Genomic DNA, 18028 nt, shown 5'->3' on the forward strand with positions numbered 1-18028 from the left:
CTACTAGAAAGGTGGGCTCATCCTGGGCGGCTGCTCGGGGGGTCTCGGCATTACAACTTTGTCGAGCAGCTACTTGGTCAGGGGCAAACACATTTGCAAAGTTTTACAAGTTTGACACCTTGGACGATGAGGACCTCAAGTTTGGTCAATCGGTGCTGCAGGGTCATCCGCACTCTCCCGCCCATACTGGAGCATTGGTATAACCCCATGGTACTGAAGTGGACCCCAGGATCCTCTAGGATGAATGAGAAAACAGGATTTTAATACCTACCGGTAAATCCTTTTCTCCTAGTCCGTAGAGGATGCTGGGCACCCGACCCAGTGCGTAATTTACCTGCAGGTATTAGTTTGTAGTTACACAAGTGTTGTGTTCCGATTATTTTCAGCATGTTGCTGCAAAAGTTGTTCATGCCCGTTGGCATGTGTTGTGTTGAATGCCATGTTGTGCGGCATGGTTGAGGTGTGAGCTGGTATGAATCTCACCATTAATTTAAAAGTAAATCCTTTCCTCGAAATGTCCGTCTCCCTGGGCACAGTTCCTATACTATATCCTAACCCTCCCCAGTGGTGCCTAACCCTAACCACCCACTCCACAGCCTAAACCTAACCCTCCCTGGGGGTGCCTAACCCTAATCCCCCCCCCTACCCACAGCCTAACCCTAACCCTCCTCCCCTGCAACCTAACCCCCCCTACCCGCAGCCTAACCCTAACCCTCCCACCCCCCACAGCCTAACCCTCCCCCTGCAGCCTAAACCTAAGTCCCCCCCATCCGCGGCTTACCAGTAGTGAAGTCCACCGGCTCGATCGGGATGCCGTTGTTTGGCATCCCGGCGACGGCATTTCAATTGATGCCGAGATGCCAGCATCAGCAGTCTGATTCGTGTCGGAATTCCGGCATCTGCATTTCCGAATGCTGGGATGCCGAATGCTGGTATCTAAACCGAACACTGTGAAAACCTTCTGATTCAGAATCAGTCCCTATAAGGAGGGATTCCGCCCCCTATTACAGACTCCACCCCCCCACAGACCCCGCCCCCATTCGCGCTCTCTCCATCAATTTCCCGGGCTGGTTTTCCATCCCAATCCCCCCCTGGGTTTCACTATGAAATATTTACTATGGGTGGACATTTCCTTTAGTTCATAGAAGCTAAACCGTACTGTATATATAGTCTACCAAGTACATTTGAGTAAGGGATGGGTACTAGGAGTGCAGGACAGCAGATTCCCCCAGGAGTGGGACAGAAGATGAGAGATGGCGAATTTAGGGGTGAGGGCGCCCCTAGGCACAACAGTGATGCCCCCTCCTCCCGAATTTTATTATTTTTATTGATTGGTTATAAACCCTCATTTATTGATAGTAAATTTAATAGAATAATCAAAAAAGGCCACTAACTATGACATTTTATTTCTAAATATATACACATATTTTCTAAGTAGGACAGCTTACAGGGGCAGTATGTGCGTGTCCTACCCATTTATACTCATTTAAGATAGCTTATGATACAGTACAGTGGAAATACTTTGCAGCTACTGGTATTTTTTGTGCTGACAGTATCAACACAAGCATCCCAGTGCAGCCCCTAGGCACGTGTCTCACGTGCCTAATGGAAATTCGCCACTGGAGGAAGGGCAATGTGGGACTAATACGGTCAAATAGGTAGAATCTGACTTAGGAGAAAATGCATGTGTTATGAAAACACATAAGATGTTTACTATAATGAGGTTTAGAATTAGGTCTCACATTAAAAAGAGAGATTATTAATAGCATATTAAATGTACCATGTCTGGGAGAATTTGTGAGATTGCATCCCACATACTCTTAGCACGTCCACCAAATGTGGAGGAAGGAGCCCATTTCACTGCAGCTTCTCCAACACTGAGGTGAGGATAGCCCAAATTCTTTGTGTAAGCTGCAAGATACAAGGTGCCACGTATAGTATAGCTTAAAGGAGTTATCTTTAATTTGTATGAAGATTGAGGAACTAGAATCTTCCTCCGTGAAACTACACAGAACAGATTCCTACTGTAGCTCAAATTTCTGGAGTGGGAGGAGGGTAAAAGTTATTAGAGAGAAAGGATGAGATTTAGCAAACCTTCTAAATAGGTTGTCCACATCAACTAATGAGATTCAAATTATAATTTGATAGAGTGTAGTACTAGACAAATTAAAGCTAGAAACTGATTGGTTTATATGGGCAATACCAAAACTTGTCCTCTTTAGAAGGTCTGACACATCTGCTCCTCCACCCATCAATTTATCTACCATTGACTTGATGCTTATTGAGCCAGGGTATGGAACAGCATAAAGATTGCCTGAGAGGAAATTCAGACCCTATTTAAAAAGTGTTGCGTACAATGGGGATCATTCCGAGTTGATCGCTGTCTGCCGTTGTTCGCAGCGCAGCGATCAGGCTAAAAATGGGCATTTCTGCGCATGCGTATGGGCCGCAATGTGCACGCGCGTTATATGGGTACAAAGGCCATTGTTGTTTTGCACAGGTTCTAGCGAAGTTTTCAGTCGCGCTGACGGCCACAAGGAGATTGACAGGAAGGGGGCGTTTCTGGGTGTCAACTGACCGTTTGCAGGGAGTGTTTGCAAAAATGCAGGCGTGTCTGGAAAAATGCAGACGTGGCTGGGCGTTCGCTGGGCGGGTGTATGACGTCAAATCCGGACACGAATAGGCTGAAGTGATCGCAAGCGCTGAGTAGGTTCAGAGCTACTCTGAAACTGCACAAACTTTTTTTTGCAGAGCTTGGCTGTACAAGCATTCGCACTTCTGCTAAGCTAAAATACACTCCCCAGTGGGCGGCGGCATAGCGTTTGCATGGCTGCTAAAACTAGCTAGCGAGCGATCAACTTGGAATGACCCCCAATAGTCCCAAATTTGACAAGTACTATTGATTTTTAGATGAACCAAGGCTCATGATACTATACAGTACTATTCTTGACTTGACTATACTCTTTCATGATTAAATAGCTTTTCCACTATGGCAGTGGTTCACAAACTGTGTGCTGGGCCACAGTGCACTTGCAGGGTGCAAGGGGCTGGTGGTCCCCAACCAAATAAAAATATTTTTGGTCGAAACCAGTGCTGGTGGCTGCAAATCATAAAATATGTGGACAAATGGAAGAGGAACCCTGTGCACAACCACATAGCTGAATCTAAAGGCCCACATTTCAAGCGACTTTGACAACATCTCTGAAAGATATATCTTTCACCCAAAGTAGTGCATACACACTGAGCTATTATCCCAAAGAGCAAGAGACTTTCAGGAGGCGAAAGACTTTGCTGAAAATCTTTCATTAGATAGGCTATTTATATAATGGTCTGGGTTTGAATTCCAAGGGGCCATTGTAAAAAGGGGGCCATTGTAAAAAGGGGGACTCTGCTGCCGTTATGTGTAAAAAGGGGGACTCTGCTGCCATAAAGTGTAAAAAGGGGAGTATGGTGCCATAATGTGTAAAAAGGGGACTCTGCTGCCGTAATGTGTAAAAAGGGGGACTCTGCTGCCATAATGTGTAAAAAGGAGAGTCTGCTGCCATAATGTGTAAAAAAGGGGACACAGCTGCCATAATGTATATGATATATCTTTCAACCAAAGTAGTGCATACACACTGAGCTATTTTCCCAAAGAGCAAGAGATTTTCAGGAGGAGAAAGACTTTGCTTAAAATCTTTCATTAGATAGGCTATTTATATAATGGGCTAGGTTTGAATTCCAAGGGTGGGAACATGGGCGGTTGTAAAAAGGGGGACTCTGCTGCTGTAATGTGTAAAAAGGGGGACTCTGCTGCCGTAATGTGTAAAAAGGGGGACTCTGCTGTCGTAATGTGTAAAAAGGGGAGTCTGCTGCCATAATGTGTAAAAAGGGGGACACAGCTGCCATAATGTGTATAAATGGGGACTCTGCCTGCAATTTATTTATTATGTATATACAGGGGCGTAAGTTCCTCCCAGTTGCCCGGAGGCAAGTTGTAGTTTGGTGCCCCCTTCCCACCTTAATAAAATGGGAAAACAAATATGGTGTGTATGAATGTGTCTGTCTGTAAATATATATATATATATATATAGCCCAGATGATTGTCCGGCACTCCAACACCTCCAACAGCTGCTGTGGTGCCCGCTCAGTGTAATAGACATGCACCAAGAAGATGAGCCGCACTCACAGACTAATAAATGGCATAAACACTCCGGCGTCAGACCAAAATAAGTCACATAGCCTGGATATATTTCCAACGTTTCATGTCTTTATGACATTTTTTCAAGGATAAAAACAAACAATGAAAAGTATCACACTTTTAAACACTCACCCAAGTTCGTGCGCTGGCTGCCGTCCCGCTCCGTGAAGAGACGTAATGACGTCACTGACATGCGACTAGCGCTGACGTACCGTCTCTAGGCAACGCAGACGTATTGCTGATAGTGCTACCGTCACCATAGCTACATACAATACACAAAAACACACGTAGAAGCTGTCAACACACTGCAATCTGACCATGCAGCTAAAGTCATCTACTGGATACAATGTATCTGCAATACTATTAGACTGACTGTATAAGAAATATGCTATTGATACCGACTGGGAAAACAAATACTATTAGTATAGGCTGGAAGACAAAGTGGGTCAAACTCAAATAAAGCAATTAAAGGAACATTGCTCATTTAATCCTGACGGGTGCAAAGTCTGTAATTTATATATCCACATTGGTTCCTTCTGTAATAATAGACGTCCCCTGTCTCCCCCTCTATTGTTGAGGGGTACATGGTCTATCATTTTGTATTTGAGACTTGCCAGATTGTGTCTGAAATTCTTAAAATGTCTGGCCACCGGTTGATCTTGATCCGTTCCTTCAAGGGCTTGTCTAATGGCCGTTCTATGCATGGCCATGCGCTCCTTGAATTGTCTGATCGTTTTGCCGATGTATAATAGTCCACATGGACATTTAATATAGTATATGACATACTTGGATGAACAGGTTAAAGGATATCTGATCTTGTACACTTTGCCTGACCTAGGGTGTGAGAACGTATCTCCCGTGTCGAGATAACTGCATGTAGTGCACCCGAGACAGCGATAGTTACCCGGTTTTCTGGATAGAAAATGTTCCGAAGGTGTGCCCTTTAATTTGGAAACATCATTGTGTACTACATAGTTCTTTATGTTCTTACCCCGTCGCTGGCCAATCATCAACTGTTTATTGTGGAGAGCTGGTAATTCTTGTTCTGAATTCACCAAGGGCCTTAATCTTTTGGCAGCTGAATTGATCTCTCCACTAGCCGTGGAAAAATCCGTGACCCAAATCATTGAGTCCTGATGATCCGAAACAGGTTTTTGTTCCAAAGATTTGTTCCTGGACATGGATAACACTTGAAGCATGATTTTCTTTAGGGATATAGGATTGTATCCCCTAGCAATGAATTTGTTCATCATCAGGTTAAGTTGTATTTTAAGATCTTGGGGATCACTGCAAATTCTAAGGGCACGCATGAACTGTGAAAATGGCAATCCTTGTTTTAGAGACCATGGATGATGACTTTCAGCTCTCAAAAGTGTATTGCGGTCGGTTGGTTTGTGAAACACTGTTGTGTTGAACCGTCCATCCTGCATTGTAATGGAGACGTCTAGAAAGTGGATAGTACAGTTGCTGATCGTATATGTAAACTTGATACTGTCATCCGCTTGATTAATAGATAGCATCATCGAAGAAAACTGTTCTTTACTTCCAGTCCATATGACAAAGATGTCATCTATGTATCTGTGGAAACTGTGGATGGGTAATCCAAATCTGGTGTCTGAAAAAAACAAATCTTGCTCTAAGGCAAACATGAACGCATTAGCGTAGCTGGGTGCTACGCAGGAACCCATCGCACAGCCAAGTCTTTGGATATAGAATTTCCCATCATATTGGAAATAATTCCTAGTCAAGGTCAGTTCGAGAAGGGACATGAAGAAATCTAAATCAGGACCATTGTATGATGAATTATTGGTAAGAAGCCTCCTGGTAGCAGCCAACCCTCTGTCATGCGGAATGCTGGTATAGAGGCTTATCACATCTATGGTGGCCATCCACCAGTGAGGCTCCACCTGAGGGATGTTTAATAATTTTAATAAAAAGGATGTGGTGTCTTTCAGATATGTTCTTTCGTTCTGAATTACGGGCTGCAAATGAAAATCAAGGAATTTTGAAATTCCATAAAACAAAGAATCTCGGGCGGAGATGATTGGCCTGCCCGGGGGGTTGCTTGCATCTTTGTGTAATTTGGGTATAGTATAGATCAACGGGATCTTGGGATAATCAACAGTGAGAGAGTCTTGTAGACCATGTACCCCTCAACAATAGAGGGGGAGACAGGGGACGTCTATTATTACAGAAGGAATCAATGTGGATATATAAATTACAGACTTTGCACCCGTCAGGATTAAATGAGCAATGTTCCTTTAATTGCTTTATTTGAGTTTGACCCACTTTGTCTTCCAGCCTATACTAATAGTATTTGTTTTCCCAGTCGGTATCAATAGCATATTTCTTATACAGTCAGTCTAATAGTATTGCAGATACATTGTATCCAGTAGATGACTTTAGCTGCATGGTCAGATTGCAGTGTGTTGACAGCTTCTACGTGTGTTTTTGTGTATTGTATGTAGCTATGGTGACGGTAGCACTATCAGCAATACGTCTGCGTTGCCTAGAGACGGTACGTCAGCGCTAGTCGCATGTCAGTGACGTCATTACGTCTCTTCACGGAGCGGGACGGCAGCCAGCGCACGAACTTGGGTGAGTGTTTAAAAGTGTGATACTTTTCATTGTTTGTTTTTATCCTTGAAAAAATGTCATAAAGACATGAAACGTTGGAAATATATCCAGGCTATGTGACTTATTTTGGTCTGACGCCGGAGTGTTTATGCCATTTATTAGTCTGTGAGTGCGGCTCATCTTCTTGGTGCATATATATATATATATATATATATATAAGCAGCGGTCAGGCTCGGCACTCCTAAAAAGGGAGAGAATACTTGCTGCGGTGCCATCTGAGGATGTAGTCTAGATCCTGTATATAGCATTGGAAACAGCGGCACTCAACAGACTAATGAATGAACATACAGCCTTTATTCCGGTCCTACGCCGTTTCGGGGCGATACCCCGCCTTCAGGGACAAGCAATACATACACAAGTGCAAAATACCACAACTTTTATACCTACTCTAACAAGTGCTCATAATGTCTAACATCACTCACCTGTCCGGCGCTGCCATTCCCGCCGCGTCCAGCCGCTGAGATCGCGGGTCACAGAGCGTTGACGTCAACAGCCCGCGCCGGACAGGGAGAGCAAATAAGGGGATGTTTGAGGATGTTGCTAAGTGACGCCTATACATAAAAACAAAAAAAAAACAGTGCATGTTAAAAGCTCATAATGAGTACATCATTAACTCCCTCAGTGAACCTAATAAACCCTATGTTAAAAACATTGAGTAACAATTGCTGGCTGCGGGGCTTAATCAGAACTGCTCCGTGTAACATACTATGGAAAATAAACTAGGGCTATATATTAAGCCCTCTATTAAACCAGACATGCCTTAATGTAACAATAAGTAAGAATGGAGAGATGCCTGTCAATACAGAGTGCAAAGCAATGAGCATGAACAATGAACATAACAATATAAATTAATATAAATTAATAATGCAATAATTGTAATCCCTATATACTGATTATAACTAATTAAACAAAACACTGTAGCCCCAGAGTTTCATTCAAACCCCCCGGGGATACAGTGTTAAGTACATGGATCCATGTTACTCGATGTTTTTAACATAGGGTTTATTAGGTTCACTGAGGGAGTTAAGGATGTACTCATTATGAGCTTTTAACATGCACTGTTTTGTTTTTGTTTTTATGTATAGGCGTCACTTAGCAACATCCTCAAACATCCCCTTATTGGCTCTCCCTGTCCGGCGCTGCCATTCCCGCCGCGTCCAGCCGCTGAGATTGCGGGTCACAGAGCGTTGACGTCAACAGCCCGCGCCGGACTGTATGTATTGCTTGTCCCTGAAGACGGGGTATCGCCCCGAAACGGCGTAGGACCGGAATAAAGGCTGTATGTTCATTCATTAGTCTGTTGAGTGCCGCTGCTTCCAATGCTATATATATATATATATATATATATACATATACACGACTTACAGAATTATACAGATAGCGCTCTCTCAAGCGGTCTACAGGGACCAGAGCACAGGGTAAATTGGCAGGGCTCCAGCTACGCTGTGGGACAACGGCCGGTGATTCAGGCCTCAGGGTCAGACTTACAAGATTCAGCTGTCTTCAGCCTGCAGAATCAGTGCCTACCAGCTGGTCCCATTTCACAGTCCAGCAGCTGCAGCAGGTGCACCATCGTATGCTGCAGCGCAGGCTGAGCTGTATCAGGCTGGAGCCATCCTGTTCCTTTTTGCAGTTGTTAGCAGGGCTCCAGGAACAGAGCCAGTTAAATCTACAGCAGCAAGTGCGCCACAGAGCTCCATTGGAAGAGCAGCGGTCACTTGGATCCCACTTGAACCACACAGGTGCTGCTGTACATGCAGGTGCCCCTTCAGAGCTTGGAGCCTGGAGGCAGGCATCTCCATTGCCTCTGGGAGATACGCCCCTGTGTATATATTATACATATTCATTGGTGGGCAGTGGTGCCAGTAATATATACATTGCTGGCCTCTGACAGCAATGTATATATTACTGGCGTAAATAATCATTGGTGGCCAGTGGTGCAATATATACATTGCCGGCCTCTGCCTGCAATGTATATATTACTGATGTAAATAATCATTGGTGGCCAGTGGTGCAATTATATATATTGACGGACTCTGCCAGAAATTTATATATTTCTGGCTTATATTGATCATTGGTGGCCAGTGGTGCCAGTAATATATACATTGCTTGCCTGTGCCAGCAATTAATATATTACTGGCTAAAATAAGAAAGCAATAAACAAACATTGGTGACCAGTGGTATATACATTGCTGGCCTATGCCAGCAATGTATATAACCCAGGGACACAGCTGATGGATGCAGCGACTCACTTCAGTGATATCGCTGGCTGCTTGATGTAGTTCCATTGATCTGTGACCGTGCTGCCACTGCTGCTGCGCTTCATGTAGCCGGAGGGAGCAGGAGCTGAGCAGGCGCTGGAGGGAGCAGGCGGGACTGCGGCGCTGAAGAAGGTAGGGCTTGGGGAGAATACAGGGCGGGTCCGGTGGGCAGAAAATAAAATAATTCATCCTCCAGCCATCATCGCTCACGGCCGTACACACTGAGCGATTATGGCTGGAAAATGAACCATCATCTACAAGCATGCTGGTCAAACCAGCCGACGGAGCACCTCGCTGGCGATGATGCGGGAGCGCGCATCATCGCCAGTCTTCCATCGCTGGGCCATACACACTGGGCGACTTATACCTCAAAATCAATGAAAACGGCAAAAATGAACGATTTTGAAGCCAAAGTCGCCCAGTGTGTATGGGCCTTTAGGGTTACAAGTAAGCACAATTTACTTGAAAATTTTTTTTGGTTGAGTTTCTCAAGAAGAAACTATTGACCTAGGCTTGCCCTGGAAAAAATGCTGATACTCTAGGGTGCTGTGATTCAAAACACTTTGGGAACCTCTGCACTATGGAACAAAATCACTTGCTTTTCTACTGGTTTACACCAGTGTAAATTCCCAGGAATGCAAGAATTTGTCCTGTGTGGTGAGAGCAATATTATCCTTCACACACAAAGCATGAAATATAAAAGAAAGGGAGGATGTGTAAACCAACATCTCCCACTCTGGCTTTTGTAACTCTCAAAGAAGTATCAAGGGAGGTCTCCAAACAACCCCCCTATAAAGTCTAAAGCCCCTTCAAATGGAACATCAAGTCAGTATATATCACTTCCAGGATATCAGGACAGAATTTCAATCAGTGACAGGTTAGAATTCTATTTTCATAACAAAATTTTCCATACAGCTACTAAGTATAAGTAAAATAATCCAAAGAATGAGATTGGTATAAAAACACACACTTTTCTACATTTATAACATCTGGAACAATTTAGAGTGAATTTGTGTTTTTGTAGGGATTGAGGGTGGGGAAGGCAGGGGAAAATGGTATAATAAACTCAATACACGCATTGTCTTGGCCACAGACCTCCAGCAATACATTTTCAAGTGCTGTCCAATTTTTAATGGATACAGTTGGATGTATTTTGCATCTACAGTATATGCTTGTGGCCCAAATCATATAAAGAAAAAACAGTTTAATAAATGTAGAGTAAATCAATTTCTTTGTTTCTTTTTTAAATACTAACAAATGTAAAACACTTTAGGGCTGATTCAGAGGTGGATGAATTGTCGATGTTGAATTGTTGGCAGTGGATGAATTGTCGATGTTGAATTGTTGGCAGTGGATGAATTGTCGATGTTGGGTATAGTGGATCGTTTTTCATGTCACTGTGCATGTATCTAAGCCGCAATATGCATGTTTCCCAATTGTGCCTGTACAGAGTCACAGTTGTGATTTCAGACGCACCCACAAAGTATATTAAAAATGTAGTAGTGCTCCTTGGCGGTGACAGGGAGGTGTCCAAGCGCAAGCACGGAGATGGTCAATCTTCTAGGCGTGTTGGTGATACTCAACTACACACATTGGAGACCATACTCAGACAGAGAAACTACACCTGCCATGGAAGTGGTATAGTCGATCTACACTGTCTAGATCAGTTCCCAAACTAGGTCCTCAATGACCCATAATAGTTCATGTTTTCCAGGTTACATAGCAGGTGCGCTGGTGTATACATTACAAACTGACACATTTTAAAAGATTAACAGGTGGAGCTAATTATTCTACTTGTGTTTCTGTGATGAGACCTGGAAAATGTGAACTGTTGGGGCTTGCAGAGGAACGAGTTTGGAAACCACTGGTCTATATAGTTATTAGGTCGACCCTATATGGTTAATATGCATTAGGGTGAAAGGGTCAAAATGATGACAGGTAAAAGGTTGACAGTTGTTAAGGTTGACAGGTACAAAAGGTTGACATGGCCAAAAGGATTTGGCAATGGTCGACACAAGAAAAGGTCGACATTTTTTTTTTAAAGTTTTTTTGTTGTTGTCATTTTGTATGTTTAACCATATCTAAGCACAATCACTGGAAACATGTACCCTCATGAGCTCCCTTCACTCACCACATATCGGGCAAGGGGGCTCGCTCTACTACCTCTGTGCTTGCCACAGGTTACTATTGCCAGTCGTAGTTCACGTGGATAGTAAATCAAGCAAAAGTTGAAAAAAAAAATGAAAACCCCCCAAAAAACTTGTGTTGACCATCTGTGTGTTGACCATTATCATGTTGACCTTTTATATCTGTTGACCTTAAAAACTGTCAACCTTTTACCTGTCAACCTTTGTCAATGTTGATCTTGTGTACCTTCCTCCTGTATGTTGACCATATGGGGTCAGCCTATTGACTGTCGACCTATATATTGGAACCCACCTGCCATATTGATGGAGCGACTGATGAAATGTCTAAAGAAGCACCAATTGGTATTAAAGCAATGTACAAATGCTGAAAGTGGGTGCATGGACTTACACCAGGGAAGGACTTTCTAGTGGTATATTTACATAAAGTCACAAATGGAATCATGCCCTTAATGACTAATATTTTTCATTTTTAGTAACACCTAATGCTATTTTGAAGTGTGTCCGCAAATGGCATTACTAACAGAATCTACAAGAAGGGAGGCAACACGGATTTAATGTAAAATGCAGTAGGCACTTTGATATACAACCCTTGACAATATTTAGTTTGTGTGAGACTTCCTGGCAATCTGCAGCAGTTTTAAGACCATATCTAATTTTTACTGATCTTTGGGGGGAATCAGAGGTGGGCGCTGTTCCAGTTCTGCTGCAAATAATGATGTTTTCTGACATCATGCAATCGTTTGGGCGTGGCGATGGAGAGTGTTGTAGAAAACTCAGGTGTGTTGGTGCTGTTTTGGGGTGTGACGAAGCCAGCCATTGCTTCTTCGGATGCAGATTCATTGTCCTCGGCATCTCAGCTATACTGGACATTCTGGGCAACCATAGGGTCGCTCGGATGTCCAACAGTGCAGGCGATGTTCCTAATGTTGGGAATTGCACCTTGTTCTTATGGAAGGATTTTAAAATCACAGAGATGATTATTGTACTCTGGCTAGGAAGCTCACTCTCACCGATTGTCCACTTAATAGTATGTGTTGAAAATGGTAACACTCCATTACCAAATGGTGGTTAATGAAGTCCATTTTAACAAACAGTTTATTCGCAATGGTGATACACTCTTCCAGAAGGCTCATCTGCCACTAGGGAGAGTGTGGTGAGGGCTCAACTGATAGGTTCCTCGCCTTATGCATGATGAAACATACATTTATTTATTTGTTATTTACAGTTCTGTAATACTACAGTGTTTTATTCCTTCATAGAATTTATCTATTCGACAACTGAGCATTCTTATATATCATTTATATAAATTATCTTCCTGTGGTGATAGAACTGACTCCCATCTGTGGGTGACATACCTCCCAACGTTTATTAGTCCGGAGGCAGGACTCTTCTGCGCTGCGTAGCCGTGTGCACTCAAAAAGGGGGGGTGGCCTCTGTAAAAGGGATGTAGCCTTGGCAAAAAGGGGCGTGACTCTGTGCCAATGTCATGACCGCCTGTCACACCTCCCGTTTTCATCACAGTGGGGGTATGGCCAGCGCTCTGTGAGCTGCTGGCCATGCCTCCTGTCCCTCTGTCTCCATGCGCACAGCATCTATTCACTGTTGCTCTAAAGCAGAGCAGCGAGTGACAGGAGCCTCCCAACTGCCCACCACCACTGCGGCCCGCGGGTGGGACAGTCCCCCAAAAACGGGACTGTCCCGTGAAAATCGGGACAATTGGGAGGTATGGCGGTGAGGTTTAGGATAATACGTGTAAGAGAGGTGCCATGGACTGTGTACCATCAGGCTGATGCAGAGTAGGAACCTAATTGCAGCAATATGCAAATATGCAACAGCCAAAGGAGACACCTGTAGTTAAAAGACACTCACTGCAGGGTCCTATGATCCACTGCTGCAGTGGGCATCTCTTAACTACAGATGACGCCTACCAGGGCCGGTTCTGGGTCTCTGTGCGCCCCGGGCGGCATTAGGGGGCGTGGCTTCGTAGAGGGGGCGTGGTCATTTACGCCCTCTGTACAGACAGAAATTATGTGCGGTGCGCGATGACATCTTCGCGCACCGCACAGCAAAGGTCCTCTCCACCAAAGAAAACTAGCGTCTAGTTACCTTCGTGGAGAGGACCTTTGCTGTGCGGTGCGCGATGACGTCATCGCGCACCGCACAGTAAAGGACCTCTCCATGAAGGGAAACTAGACGCGTACGTGTCTAGTTTCCCTTCACAGCGGCAGCGGGCAGCGGGGGGCACAGCAGCAGCGGATCTTGCCCTGGTGCGGCGCCCTCCGGATTGCGCCCTGCGCCCTCCGGAAGGCGGCGCTCCGGGCAAAAGTCCTGCTTGCCCGTGGCAAGATCCGCTACTGACACCTACACATTGTACATGGTTAAATTAGAGGGGGTGAGCTACTCGTTGCTGCCCAGTTTGCAGCGGCTGCGTGTGACGTCACGCAGCCACGGTGGCCTGCCCCCCAATGACCCAGGCACGCCTGCGTAGCCCGGACCACTCCCCCTAAATGGTGGCCAAACGCCACCGGCCCGCCCAGCGACAGCCTCTGCAAACACGCACAGCAGCGATCAAGTCTGAATTAGCCCCAGAGACAGTACGGACGGTGTAATAGTTAGCATTACTACCCCGCAGCACTGAGGTCATGGGTTTGATTTCCACCACGGTTTGATCCACAACAGTGTGGAGTTTGTATATTCTCCCTGTGCTTGCATTTGTTTCCTCCGGGTATTCCGATTTTCTCCCACACTCCAAAAATATACTGGTAGGTTAATTGGCTCCTGACAACCCTAGTGTGTAAGCTTTTACATGTACATGTGCAGACTAGATGGGCCAAGTGGTTCATATCTGCCATCAAATTCTAATCTAATTTCCAAAAAAAATGCAAATTACCAGTAAGAAAATTGACAACATGATGGATCACATAATATGTATTGTGGTGGGACTGACCCTCACTGTGGGCCCAGAAAGGGGTCTAGTGATAGTTATTTTTATTAGAAGTGGGCACAAGCTCATTATTTTTATTAGAAAGACGCATCAGCTCATCACTTTTATTAGAAGGAGTTACCATTGTTTTTTTATTAGAAGGAGGATGATTAGACGGAGACTAGAAGGGGCTTTTGTTTTATTATATGCGGAATTACAGGCCGGAGAGCTGCAACTGCAGCTAGCTCAGCGGTCACAACCTCTCATTTTTGGCAATATTTCTGGGTGAGTTTGTTTTCAGAACATGTTTTACTATTGTGGTTTTCTGGTGATGTTTTGGCAATTTAGACTTTATTACATACAGCGGTTTTTAACCCAGTGGAAAAATCTCCCAAAAGACATGAGGTTTGCATGCCGCCAGATATTACATTTCACCCTTTATCATTAAAAAAAGACAAGCCCTCCCAACCCCCTAACCCACCCCTACCCCGGCGTCTTCCTTGGTTAATATAATATTTTTTAACAGTGCTATTATGACCTGACTGATTTGCTCTTGGAAATTTTGTGCCATGATTGCTATGCCACCGTTGGAAGGTATGGAATCAGTAATTTCTGCAATAAACATAGCGGTAAATTCACTAAGATGGGATGTTGGCCATAGCAACCAATCAGATTCTACTTTTCATTTATCTAGCACCTTCTAGAAGATAATATCTGGAATCTGATTGGTTGCTATGGACACCATCTCATCTTAAATAGAACCCTCATCTTAGTAAATTTATCCCATAGAATTTGTTTTTGTAACGCACTTTCAGGGGGACATTTACTAAGTAGTGATAAGAGCGGAGAAGTGAGCCAGGGGAGAAATTGCCCCATCAACCAATCAGCAGCTCTGTATCATTTTATAGTATGCAAATTATAGATGTTACTTCAGTGCTGATTGGATGATAGGGCAACTTCTCTACTGGCTCACTTCTCTGCTCTTATCACTGCTTAATAAATGTCCCCCTAAATCTCTTAACAGAAATACATAGAAAAAAAAAACAAATCACTCCCATTAATTTGAAACGCAATTACCATTTAGCTATGAAATGAACAGTGCTCTTTAATTAAACCCTTTTGCCTTCATACATCCTGCCCACTACACAGAGCTACATTTTGTGTAATGCTGATTTACATTTGTATCACAAAATAATAATTGATCTATTATCGCCACATAAATGATGGATTTATTTGCTTCTTCCTAAGCGGGTGACCCCCTTGGTTCATGAGAGAAGTATCCTTTGGCGCCTGCACTCACTGTGTTTTCCAAGCATAGCTGTCAGTGAATTTTTAATGCGACGGCCATTCACCCAGTGTGTAAAGCACAGCTGACTGAACAGCTGCCACTGACACTGTGAGATATAGGAGAATCTCATGAACCAAAGGGGCCAGGGTTTACTAGCTGGTGGAAGAGGTTTTTAGGAATTATTTTTTATACATTTTATTTCTGCGGAGAGATCTTTTAAGTTAGCCTGAAACTTTTTTCCTGCATGTATAAATGCTGCAAACATTGGTACAGCAAGGTATGCTATGTAACAAAGGTCTATACTTCAATAGAGAAAGTGTATTACAGGAACAAACAAAAATAGAGATAGTTGTTACTCAGGAGGAATGCGCGTTGCATATGAACTAGCAATTTTAGAATGGATGAGGAATGATGGATACAACATGGAAGATGTACACATTGCTGCAAATTGTTTTATTTTTAAATTGTTTTATTTTTAAGTTGCTTAACAAAATTAGCATTGTTTAACAATGTACTAAACTGGATGGATTGTTTTGTCAGTTTTCAAAGCCGTGAGTCTTAAGAAGGTCTATTCATGAAGCAGTGAAAAGTGTGGAGAAGTGAGCCAGTGGAGAAGTTGCCTGTAGCAACCAATCAGTGTTGAGGTAACATTTATAAATTGAAGCCTATAAAATTAAACATGTCTGGTACTTTATCTCTGTCTACTTTATCTCCATCCAAGCATTAGTAAATTGACCCCTTAGGTAGTTGCACTGCTGTTAGATTTGCAAGATGGACTCACAAAGTACTGCTGTTGTCTGTGTTTATGGGACAGTGAGTAAAGACATTAAAAATCATATCACAAAGAAGTGGCCAGAGAAAAACTTATGTTTCTGGAGAGAAAAATGTCAAGTTCACCCCATTGGATGAGCTGCATAAAATAATTTTACCTCCGCTTCACATTAAGTTGGGCCTAATGAAGAATTTTGCAAAATCTCTGGATAAAGAAGGCCAGGCTTTCAGTTATCTTAAGTAAACGTTTCTGAAGTTAAGTGAAGCAAAGCTAAAAGAAGGCATATTTATTGGCCCCTAAATAAGGAAAGTACTTATGGATTAAATATTTAGAGGTCTATTCATGAAGCAGTGAAAAGTGTGGAGAAGTGAGCCAGTGGAGAAGTTGCCCATGGCAACCAATCAGCATTAAAGTAACATTTATCATTTGCATACTATAAAATTAAACAGAGCAGCTGATTAGCTGTCATGGGCAACTTCTCCACTGGCTCACTTCTCTACACGTTTCACTGCTTTATGAATAGACCCCTAAGGAGTCTATTCATGAAGCAGTGAAAAGTGTGGAGAAATGAGCCAGTGTGGAAGTTGACCGTGGCAACCAATAAGCATTGGAGTAACATTTATCATTTGCAACCTATTTAATTGTACGGAGCCATTGGTGGTTGCCATGGGCAACTTCTACACATGCTCACTTCACTCTTTTCACTGTTTCATGAATAGACACCGTAATGTTTTTCTTAAAAAAGAAATAAACCCACAGTAACTGAAATTGTCACCTTTTCTGTCAACACGTTTTAAGCACCAGCAGTTTAATAAACATGGTTTTATGTCTGCTTACTCCATGCGCAGATACAACACAAACATTAGCTCTAAGGTCCGGTAACAGCAGAACTAAATTCTAGAAGTGAGCAAGATTAATAGATTTAATTGCACAAATCCATGGCGATAAACAATGCACCGAAACTTACTCAAAGACAACTGAAAATGTACCGAACACTGATTGGATACAATGTTTGACAGATTTAGAGGAACTACTTGAAAAATATAAACTAAAGCTGCAGTACAAGTTTTTTAATGACATTTTTGTATTCTGGATGATCCTAATAAAACAATTGCAGTTTGCAAACAATACAGCTGTTGTTCAACTACACATCCCAACATGCCCTGCAACAGTTTTAGCATGGCCAGATAGCAAAACCGTAGCAGGGCATGCTGGTATGTATAATTCGACAACAGCTGGAGGGACAGAAGCTCCCCACCCCTGAGTTAGTGAATAGCATTATTAATTAACAAAAAGCAGAAGAGTGTGAACACACAGTCTATAATTGATTACATTCTTAAAATTCTTGCCTCTCTAAGCTGATCATGGTTTGACCACTTTTTGTGTCAGTAAGCAATACAACGATACGGAATGTAAAATTCAGCACTATATGGAAAATTGAAAGCATTATTTATTAATTTAGTACCTATGACTTACCTGATGGCAGAGTTGTGTCTAGTCACATGACTTGAGGTGAGTGTAGCATCCATGGTTGTCACAAGCTTACTCTCAGCATCTGGAGTGAGAACAGCAGAAGAACTGTAGTACAAGAGGGACTGCAGTGTGTGCTGTTCTGTGTGACTGGTTCCCAGTCTATCTCATTCCCTGGGAGTTCTTCACATGTGAATAAGGGGAGGTTTGGGGAAAGGCAGGAGAGGAAGGAGAAAGGGGGGTGGGCTAGGGAAGCAGGAGTGCAAAGTGTTTCTTTTTTCTTTCTGGCAGCATCTTCTTTCAGCAACACAGAACTTTTACCACAGGCAACCCACTGGCAGGTTCATGGA

General features: G+C 43.3%; 1 protein-coding gene across 1 annotated transcript in view; it reads right to left on the reverse strand.

Annotated features, from left to right (window-relative positions):
• The window catches only part of LOC134910449 (rho-associated protein kinase 2-like), a 210723-nt gene extending 192900 nt beyond the window's left edge, over positions 1-17823 (reverse strand). Inside the window, exon 1 of the mRNA XM_063918492.1 lies at positions 17685-17823. The gene's annotated coding sequence lies outside the window, so the exon portion shown is untranslated. The remainder of the gene's footprint in view (positions 1-17684) is intronic.
• Between the last annotated feature and the right edge of the window lie 205 nt (positions 17824-18028).

This window comes from Pseudophryne corroboree, chromosome 4 (assembly GCF_028390025.1).
Source record: "Pseudophryne corroboree isolate aPseCor3 chromosome 4, aPseCor3.hap2, whole genome shotgun sequence".
In the NCBI taxonomy this organism is placed as follows: Eukaryota; Metazoa; Chordata; class Amphibia; order Anura; family Myobatrachidae; genus Pseudophryne; species Pseudophryne corroboree.